Raw genomic sequence first — 10,944 nt, 5'->3', positions numbered from 1 at the left:
TCAGCCTCTGACCGTTATACAGTAGCTTAGAAACAGACTTTATAATCTGAATCAACACTCCCTGGCCACTCCTTATTGGGTACAGATAATGGGTTGGTAAGCACTACATAAGGGACATCTATTAACAGACAGGATGGGTGGTCATGCTACAGGAAAGGCGGCATTGTAGCTGTTCAGAGAGCAAGTATTAGCAATGCCACCACAACTAAACGCCCATACAGGGAATAAGGTGTGGATCTGAACTGCAATCCCCTCCTCCAACAGAATCATTTTTTCTCATGGCTCACATGAGCAAAGCTTCCACCCCTTTGTTTGTTGGAGGACACACGTTGTCTGAAGCGGTGTTTCTTCTATGGCCATCTTGGCCAAGTAGAATCTCAAGGTTGCTCACGGCCTTACCAGATCAGAAGAGCAAATGGCACCCGACCTCCAGGAGGAAGGCACGTGTGTGTTTGAAGGCAGAAAGCAATGTGCCAGATGAAAAGTTGCCCAGGATCATCTGCTCACCATTCAGAGCCAGGGTTTGAGACCCAGGAGTGGAAGGAGTTGCCCAAAAGAACACAGGCCTTTTGAGCAGGCACCGTGGCTGTCCGACTGAGGGAAGGGATTGAGAGACGTGGCCAAGAGACTGAAATGGCCCACAGCCCAAAAGGAGCAGCTTTAACGGTGTCAGTGCGGCACTGGAATGGAAGCTATTGCACAGCTCCTTTGCAGCAGCCATCAGGGCGCCACACCTTGGTTGCTGCGGCTCAGGCTCCGAGGCGTGCAGACACGCGGAGAAGGAGAAGCGCTGTTGCACAAGAGCTCTTGTAGGGCTGCTGTTTCTACGGTCCTCTCTGCCTTTCCAGCATCTCTGCGGATCCTGTCTGCTGCTGAAAGGGTGCAAGGGGAAAGTGACATTTGGAAGCAGAGCTAGTTGAAACGGGGTTGATTTTTACCATGAAAGATTGAGAGAAAATACACAGTTTTCATTTCATTTGAAATTTCTCACTTTTAATTAAATAAATTGAAGTGGAAAATAAAATTGTTGCGTTTTGAAAAATTCCATTTCAAACGGAAGTTCTTTTCATGCCTGGACTTCTTCAAACACAAAACCAACCCGCTCCCCAGCATTTCCTTTCCCTCCTCCCCTACTGTTTCAAGTTTTTTTGGAAACAGAAAGATGTTGCAAACAAAACTTCTACAGCCAACCCATTTTCATCCAACACAACACTGTCAAATATATGTGGACAGGTTCCTATTTGGCCGAGATCACTTCTGTTCCTTCTCTCTCTGCCCACTGAATAATCCAGTCAAATAATCAATAATCCAGGCTGTGTCACCCTACAGGACCAAAATGCACCTCCACGCGCGCACACATACATCCATCAAAAGCAGGACATCAGTGCTCGGAGCTCTATGGCAAAGCAGTCTGTGGTGCTGGAATGAAATAGTGGTCGCTTGCCTTGAAGCTTCTTAATTGCTTTAATTGGCTCACCCCCCTAATGATGGCATGTTTGTAAATGACAGAAGAGGGTTGCCGCCTGCAGGAGTGCCTGTCTCCTCATTTCAATTTGTAGCAGTGATGGTTGCTACAGTGATGAGCTTACAGCTTCAGGAGAGTGGGAGAGCTTTGGGGCTCTGTTGCAGGCACTTTCATTTGCGGCAGGGAGAGGGAAAGCGCTCAGAGGTCAGGTAGGGCTCAATTCCTCCAGGTGCCAGGCACTCCCTGGAAACATTCTCAGCACAGATGCCAGTAAGTTTATGGGTGCTAGGCACTTCCCAGGATCAGATCCCTTACAGAGGTCTCAGGAGTCAAGATAGACTTTTTTTTTCTTCTTTTTTTATAATGCTTGCTCCTCCTCGGTGAGGGCTCTTCCAAAATGCAACACAAAATCTAATTCTGTTTCTAATTTGGGGGTTGAAAATAACTTTCCATCCTCCCTTCCAAACTAAGCCATAAAGGCGTCATTCCAAAAAACCAGTGAGAGGACGGCGGGGGGAGTGGGGGAAGAAATGACAAGATAAAATTTAGTGGAAAATGGTGGGGGTTGGGGGGGAAGAGAAGGGAAGATGATTGGTACTTATCTGAAAATGATCCCAAGAAAAACCAGGGCAATTAAATATAAAGCAGTCTCAGTGAGCCTCTAGAATTAGACATTTTAATCGTAGTCTTGGCATTTGCCTTTCCAGTCCCAGCAGGCAAACTTTGACCATAGATGGTGTTATCATGCAAGAGGTTCAGATTGTCCCAGGGATTCTGCATGCAAACTGGCCCACAATGAATCTCCCAAGTGCCTCACAAGGGAAAATAAAATGAGAGTCCGGAAGGAAATGGGACCCTGATGTTACCAGTTCCTTCTCCTTTCCCTGTCCCTCCAACAGCCACAAAACCCGGTGCCATTTTCAGAGGGTTCTAACTTAGCACTGCAATGGTGGGATTCCCCAGCCAAACACAGGAACCTGCCCCATGAGCAGAATAGGAGACAAACTAGGGGTCACTCCTGACACGGACTCCTGAGTAGCATCAGCTAAACTTGGAAGTCTCAAAACAAACCAAGAGCTCTGAAGGCTCAGGAGAGTTTCTGGACATTAGGAATCTGACATTCTATTCCTTGGGGGAGCATCCTGGAACCCCGATATTCTACATTTTCATATAATCGTGATCTTACATATAAAGCATGCCTTGTAAGGTATCAGGGGAAAGGGTCTGATCTGCTGAAAGTCATTTCTCTGACTTTATATATATATATCATTAATGCATATGAAGTTACAAGAATTGTGTTGTATGGTGGTCATTAAAACATGCTGCACGTTGGGGAATAGCTAGATATTAGCTCCCCTGAGGCAACAGCAAGGAAAGTAGGCAACACCCAGGCAGAGTGTCAATCAACCCATCAACAACCATTGTCCAGCAAGGGAACTATGACGCAATGACACACCTGCATGAGGCCACACCAGGGGAATTTCTCAACCTTGCTGGAGACTCAACAATGCACCCAGACGTGCTTGGACCTGTGTTTTCCAAGCATAAAACAGACAGTGGCCACATGCTTGGCCTTTTCCCTTCATCCACCTACGCTGCAAGCAACAAGGACACTCTGAAGACTCCAGCAGAGGAGACTGGCCCAGATTTCAAGGGTGACATCTGCGTACTATGAACTGCAATATCCAGTGGGGTGAGAAAACCTGCTGAGTCTAGTTGTTGCTCAGCCTGAAAGGGTTGAGAGTTTAGACTGCGTGCTTATATTTTATTTTGGTAACTACCTGACTTTTTGCCTATCACTTAACATCTATTGTTTGTAGTCCATTAACTTGTTTAACTGTTTATCTTTACCAGCGAGTTTGCTTGGTGTGTGTGGCAAATCTGCTCAGATTTAGCAAAGGCTGGTGTATATCTACTTTCCAGTGATGAAGTGGTGAACCCATAAAGCAGTTTGCACGGCTCGTCTGAAGCAGAGCAAGACAGTGTATTCCTGGGGTACAATGCTGGGACGGTTTGGCTCTGGTGCCTTTCTCTGGGTGATTCACGAGTGGCTCTGGGAGCATTCATGCAATCTAGCTGGGTGTGAGGCTCCATATGCAGTTGTGCTGAGTGAAAACAGCCCCTGGAGGGGTTTGCTGCTGGTCACTAGCAAGGCATTGTGAGAGACAGCCCAGGCTGGGAAATTAAGGGGGCGTGTCCCACAGTCCCAGGCTGCACCCCGGCCGGGGGGGTGGGGTGGTATCTCATCACAAGGAACATGAGAAGCTAAAAAAAAAAAAAAAAAAAACAGTCTGAATAGGAGTCACAGTAAGTATCAGCTGCAGAGTTGGAGACACCTCCTACCATTAGAAGATGCAAAATTAGGGCAGGAGAAGGGCACATGGAAATCAAACAGGAGAACTGGGAAGGAAGGGCTTCTTACAGACGGACGCTTCCCCCAGACCAGTTGCTTAAAGAACCCAAAACTGTCCATTCATCCTGATGTTCCATGTGCACAGCGGCTGAACTCCCCTGGGCAGAATTCAGCAGCTCCCTGTAGCAACGAAGAAAGTCTTTCAGCGTTTTCTGTATTTTCCAGTACAGATGAGCCCTAGCTGCAGAATTCAGATCTGGATCCAAACTGCTCTGAAATCTGAGACTATGCAAACTCGGGGGTCTGATTTAGCCCACTGCAGAGATCGGGGGCAATCAGGAATTTCAGATTCAAGCTTCCCTAAAGCTCCAGGCTGCTGAGATCCAGAGCTTCGGTTCTGACCCATCTCTAATTTTTGGATGGCAGTTTGGCAACACAACGTATTTCAAAACACAGGGCAGGCCTACTCATGGGAAGCTTGGAAAAAACATTCTGTTGAGATGCATCTAGACCATATGTTCTATATTTTTTTCCACTCATTTATGTTAGCAGGGATATTTTCATGAAAACAGGCTAACAGCGCATTGGTCTGAGTAATATTTCCAAAGGGGCCTCTTTTGAGCCGCTAGAATTGCAAATGCAATTTTGCACTCTGGTTTTGCATAGCCATGCTTGGGTTCCTGTGAACGCTCACCCTAGCCCATACAAACCACAGCCGGGCACACGTCCACCAATACACTTGTGTACGCATAGTGCAAGGTTTTGTACATGCTGATACGCGGGTATGAAAAGCTGCACGGGCAAGACGGAAACATGCCAGATTCCCTCTGCAGTTTCAGGGCTGAATTCAGAAACAGCCTCTAAAAATCCAGTCAGCTCATTCCCCACCCAAAAGTGTAATCCTCCATTAGTGGCATCATAATTTCCATAGCAAACATTCCAGACAGAGCAATGCCTTGAGGTAGAGAATGAGTAAATAGGCTCTGGAGGTCAAGGATCCTGGACGTTTTCATTCTAACATCCCTAGAAGAAAAAAAATTATAAAGGACAAAAGATGGAAAATTTGACAGACAGAGTTGTCTCTACCCATGAAGTATTTTCCATGAGTCACGAGTGGGTTTTCCTGAGCATAATAAGAGCAGATCACTCAGCAGATCAGCAGACAACTCCTTCACGGTCATGCGCAGGCCAGCACAGAGCAGGTCTACACTACAAACTTGCATTGGAGCAGGTGCCCTGATGCAGCTGCACCACTGTAGCAATTCTGGTGAAGACTCCATCTATCACGTCGGCGTAATAACTATGTCGCTCGGGGTGGGATTTTTCACACCCGAGAGACATTGCTATCCCAAAGTGTGTAGTGTAGACCTGGCCTCATTTATACATCCTTGCTCCCATTTCTTCCCAGTTCCCCTCCCTGCCCTCTTCCTGCTTCACCATACCCTCTGGATCCTCCTTCTTCCTTTCATGCTTCCTCTGGCTTTGGGAGTTCCCCCTCAGCCCAGCTGCTGCAAGGTTGCCATGGGCTCGTCACACAAATCCACCCTTCTCCCACCAACATTAACTCAGCTACATTCAGATCACTTGGCCTGCAGGCTCCTTGGGGCAGGGGCCAGCTCTCTAGAAAGAGAGACAAACTCTCTACAAACTTATGGCACCAAGTAACCTGAATCACCTCCCTTTGGCCGAAGAGCCATTTGCGTCAATTGTGCCGTCTTGTTTAAACCAAGTTCCACGCAGCAAGGACCCTATCCCAGTGTATTCTGTACAGGGTCTCACTTTCTCTTGACATTGAAAGACATTTAAATGGCTCCTCCGTTTCAAAAGAAAGAATCCCCCCATTCCCCAAAAAAAGCTGGGCTCATTCTGGCTGCTCAGAGCACACGGAGTGTTTGTAAATCAGAACAGTGTTCAGAAAGTGACACTTCGCATGTTTTCCCCTGTTTCCTTTTGTAGCTCCTTTTTACAGAGGCCAGGCCAGGGCTGTTTGGTTAACTGTCCGTGGTTGGGTTTTGGCTGGCAAAGCCCACACCCCGGGGTTCATTGATCCAGCCAGCCAGTGCAGGGCACTCGTTTGCAGAGGAGTGGTTCCAGTCTGTGTCCACTGCACGCCCTTTATGGGCCTTAGAGGTTCCTTAAATCCCCAACCAAGACATCCAGGATCTGGTCAAAGTTCAGCAGATCTCACCTAGGGGTTGCCACCCAACTGGGTTTTCATGGGGTGGCAACCCCTAGGTGAGATCTGCTGAAATTTCCATACTTGACTCAGGTTTATTTCAATGGTAAACAAGGGATCCATTTGGATGGAAAATTGGTTAGGGGTCGGGGGGGGGGAGGGTTGAATTTTTCACTCCTCCCTGCCCCCCGCCCACCTTCAACACAGACAGGGAGAGATTCCCCACGTGCAGCAGACTGAAGCTCTGCAGAGAGCCAGGCTGTCCCAGTGCTGTTACACGAGTGCAATTACTGCAGAGAGAGGCCATGGCAGGAAAATGAAACAAACAGTTTTGATTTATTGTTCTCGAAAAGAAATGGAGCATGTTGAAAGAAAGCACAGGAAGTCCTGGGGATAATAAATCCTGCTTAGGAGCAGATAAAGAAAACGTGCTTCAATTCTCGGGGACAGCAAGGGGGTTATTGGGAGGGCGGCCGATTAAAGTTTAGGGAGTCTGTTTTCAGAGCGGTTGTTACAAAGCCACAGTCACAGCTTCTGCAGCTCCAGTAGAAACTGAAATTTACAAATACGACTCCAGCCAGCATTTGGGTTTGGTCTAATTGAAGGGGAGAGGGAAATACTGCAAGCACTCCCTAAATCAGAGGAACACAGAGTGGCCCTGGCAACTTGACAGCAGCCCAAAGGCTGCACCTAATTAGCATATATGTTTACATACGAGCAATATACACAACCCTAATATTTGCTTGTACTTGACTCTTCCGAGGCAGATGATTAGAAATTGCTACTTTGCATTCATCAGCAATAAGCCTTCAGCCTCCTCATTTCCCAGTAGTTACAAGGAGAGGGCTAAACAATTGGCCCAGTTCCTAATCTTCGGTTGCTCTTCCTCCCCCATACATTTGATCTCCACTGAGGCCCTATCTATATTGCAATTCCTACCATGTGGGGGGCAGAGAGATCTGCTGGGGGACCTTGCCTTGAATGTTATTATTTATTACTTTTGTTGCAGGAGCACTTGGGGGCCCCAGTCCTGGATCAGGGCCCCATGATGCTAGACACCATATACTTATAATAAAGAGGCAGTCCCTGAAAAGCCGACAGTTCAGGAACATGAATGGTGCCTCTATGCCACAGCCAAGGGCTTTTGCAGGGTGGAAGCATCAAGGTTAACACATGGCTCAGGCCCAAGGCCAAGCAAAATAGAGATTAAGGCCCTTCCCCATGTTACACGCCTTTTTGTAACCAATACATGACACTCCCCTGACCCAGCTGAAACAAACATGGCTGAGCTGGGTCTACCCGGCAACATTTTCACAACACAGCCACGCACTACTACCTACCACGCTCCCTGACTGCGTTTGCCTTGGTGCATCCTGAGCAGCTCTCCCTTAGTACTTCAGCAGGCAGTAGAGTAGATCTCCCGGAGGATGGACGGACTCACACACACACAGCAGCGCACTCGAGGCGCTCCTACTGCAGAGAGCTGGAAGGAACGAGGAGCAGCCCTCACCATTACATGGGCACGTGTAGGAGGGCCCAGTAACACGCCCAGTATTAACACTCTAATCCTGGGCAAAGTTGTAGCTTGGCTATGGCAGTGCCATTGGGCACACAAGGGGGTTCCTGCGTCGGGGGAGCAGCACTGAAGGGGAAGCTGGTGCTGGAAATCCTGCACTTCCCCCTTGGCCCCCTGCAAACGCGCGGAAGGTGCAGAAAGTGGCTCCACCCCAGCACGTGTAGCTGAGACTATAGATCCAGCACCAGTTACTCTCTCCCTGTTGCTGTGGGGAGACCAGGAGAAACACAGCAAGTCAGGGCTCCCTCCTGGGCTGCGCCGGGGCAGTGCAACCATGCCTGACCCCTTGCTCGGGTCTCATTCTAAAACTATGATTCATGCCTCTTGCAAGAAGGGATTCTACTACAATGAAGAGTCATTCCTAGCAGGAGAGAGTTTAGCTGCGGGCAGAGCACGTGACCCCATCTTAGGGCTTAAAATGGTACAGTGATAGGTGGCCAGAAACGTCTCTGAATAATCCAGGGAAGGAGGCAAAGAATTTACACTCAGAGTGAATCAGTCACTACGGGTTTGATCCTGCAAGGACCTGTGCACTCCAGCTCCAACCCAGAAAAGCACTTATAGCCCATGGACATCAATAGGGCTTCGCACGTGCTTAAAGTTAAGCATGCGCTTACATGCTGTGCTAGACGGGGCCGGAGCACTCAGCACCCGATAGGACTGAATACCAGCAAGATCAAAAAATAACAGAAGCGCTTATGGGTGGCAACTTAAAACCTCTTCCAACTAAAAAAAGAGAGAGTTTTGCTGTGGGTAGAATCAGCACATACTTGTTTCTGGCTGCATTTCCTGGCAGCTTCAGCGAGGAGTTGGCGATGCACGAATTTGGAAGCCTTGTTAAATCCAAGAAAAGTGAACAAAAAAGGCTGTTTTCTGAACAGAAGTCGCTGACAAATCTTTACTCAAGGGTGGCCAGCAAAGGCGAAAAAATAAACGTTGCTACCCTCTCCTGCTTCTGTGCGACGTACAAGGGTCACATCAGAGTTTTAAGCCGCATTCTTGCCGGCTTGCTTCTCACCAGAGGTGAAAGTAAGCCGGTACATCCTGGTACGGCGTACTGGCAAGAGCCAGTGCACCGTACTGGGGCAGCCCGGCTTCCCCAGGGGGCAATTTAAAGGGCCTGGGGTTTCAGCTGCCTCTGCCGCCCCGGTCCTTTAGATAGCTGCTGGAGCCCCGTCGGTTCCCCAGGGCTCCGGCAGCTAATTAAAGGACTGGGGCAGTAGAAGGGGAGCCCCGGGCCGTTTAAATAGCCCCCGGAGCCCCTGGCTGCTACACTACCCCGGTTGGGGAGGAAGAGGAGGAGGAGAAGGAGAAGGGGGCGAGCACTTACCTTACAGGGTGGGCTGGCTCTGACCCCCCTCAGCCCTGTCCCTTCGTGGGGCCAGAGCTGGCTGCAGCGTACCAGTAAATCACTCGACTTACTTTCACCCCTGCTTGTCACAGTTAGAATGATCAGGTCCTCGATTCGCTTGCTGTGCTGGAGGAGCTTGGCAAAGCCAAATGGTAGGCGAGCTGTAGCTCAGGTTATATTCTCATAGGCCATCACTAGCAGAGTCTTCCTAAGATCTTCCTAAGTTCCTTCAGCAAAGAAAGGGAAGCACAGACCTGGGTTTCAAATGGGAAGAAGCGAGCACACAGAAAGAGATTGTTTTAAAAACTTTGAAACCATTTTTGTACCAAGTGGAGGCACAGTCAAGGGCAGGAGTGAAAGAGGTTTTAGGCGGCTTAAAAGCCTATCTGATGGTATAAGCATTGGAGCTGTAAAAATACAGTCACCTACACCCAGACAAAGTAGGTTACGGGGTTCGATTCTACTTCCAACCCAGGGGAAAGACAGTTCTGAGCATCTCACCAAGTTTGCACTCAAGTGTGGGAGGTCTGAGATGCACAGAAAGGTTTGGGGTCAAGACGGGGAAACTCTTTGCAGCCTGAAGCCTGGTACCTTAATTGACAAGCCAGTGCAGAAATAAAGCCCTCAGTTCACCAGGGTAATAACACAACATCAACAAAAGGACCTACATTTTACAGCTTCTCCCTGCGAGGCATGGAAGGCAAACTCCCCAAACCCAGTACGGCCGTTCAATAGATTCCCCAGTAAACTGGATCCAGATGCCCTGCCCTCCTCCCTAGAGCACCTCAGAGGATTCCTCTGGGTCCAAACGCCCCTTTTTAGTGAAACGTTGGCACAGGGGATTTAAGACCATGATGGCTCTTCTCGGTCCTGATGGCCTTTGTCACCCATCACACTACCTAATCCACACTTTGACTATTCTGGCCACTCAACTGCTAGATACATCTTGGACCCACGCTGGGTCCTAAGGAACACACAGTATCTGGTTGACGGTGACAAGCTGGAGAAATCCCAGCTGCAAACTGAAGGGAGGGCTGAGGTGAGCTCTCAGCCTCGGAAAGAGTCACCCCTACTCAATGACCCTACATGACCCCTGCCACAGATGGCTTCTCTAGCAGCCTCATCCAAGTCCTTCTCCAGAGCACTGTCTTTGCCTTTGGAGCCCTACAGCCATTTTCAAAATGTTCCCTGGGGCCGGGGAGAGGGGAATGATTTCCTGAACCCTGCCCTCCCCCATCCTCAATGAGCCGGGCTGCACACACTGCTATACTCCCACGACACTCAGCATATTTCTGAGAAGCTAAGTATAAACTTCCCCAGGTGACGCGCCCTTGGTATACGTTTCTTTGCCTTCTTCCTCAGTTATTAGAAAGCCTTTGTGTTTCAAAGGGGATTTGGATAGATTCCCTGGTCATTCACCACTCCTCACTACAACCATGCCTGCCTTGGGACACAAAGGCTAAGGAGGAAAATACAGGTTGTAGCTCCAGAGAGACTTAAGCCCAGACCCTCAAAGGTATTTAGGTGCCTAACTTTCACTGAAATCAGTGGAAGTTAGACATCTATATACCTTTGTGGTTCTGGGCCTTAGCCTTAATTCATTAAGAGATGGGCCAGAATCCAAACCCTGGCTCCAAACCTTCCTTGACTTCAAGTGTGTTCAGCTCCCGTTCACAATACTCTAGTAATAAGGAAAACAAAACACCCTTGGGGGGTGAAGCAGCAGCTTCCATCCAAGGTACAAAAGCAAGAGAAAAAAAAAAAGACATTCACTGCAACAACTTCCCTGCTTCACCCACTTCCCCAGCCCCGCACAAGCAGAGACCCAAGAAAAGAGCAGGAGAGGCCATGAATTCCCCCAGGGACTTCGCTGTTGCCAACCCAAGGCCAAGTCTCCACCACAGACCTATACTGGTATAACTATGTCGCTCAGGGGTGTCAAAAATCCATACCTCGGAGTGACCTCCTCCCGCCATGTAGACAGCACTATGTCAACGGGAGGGCTTCTCCCGTCAGCATAACT

General features: G+C 48.8%; 1 long non-coding RNA gene across 2 annotated transcripts; it reads right to left on the bottom strand.

Moving 5' to 3' along the window:
- Positions 1–320: 320 nt before the first annotated feature.
- Positions 321–10,434, bottom strand: LOC125644126 (uncharacterized). Of its 2 annotated transcripts, none has more exons than XR_007358910.2 (3): positions 8,901–10,434; positions 7,335–7,477; positions 321–4,841 (listed from the first exon to the last, which is right to left on the bottom strand). It is a non-coding gene; the product is annotated as an uncharacterized LOC125644126 (long non-coding RNA). The 2 variants fall into 2 exon arrangements; XR_012664259.1 differs by having other exon boundaries at positions 8,993–10,434.
- Between the last annotated feature and the right edge of the window lie 510 nt (positions 10,435–10,944).

Source organism: Caretta caretta, chromosome 10, assembly GCF_965140235.1.
Source record: "Caretta caretta isolate rCarCar2 chromosome 10, rCarCar1.hap1, whole genome shotgun sequence".
NCBI lineage: Eukaryota > Metazoa > Chordata > Testudines > Cheloniidae > Caretta > Caretta caretta.
This window is presented reverse-complemented; position numbering and strand designations above follow the sequence as displayed.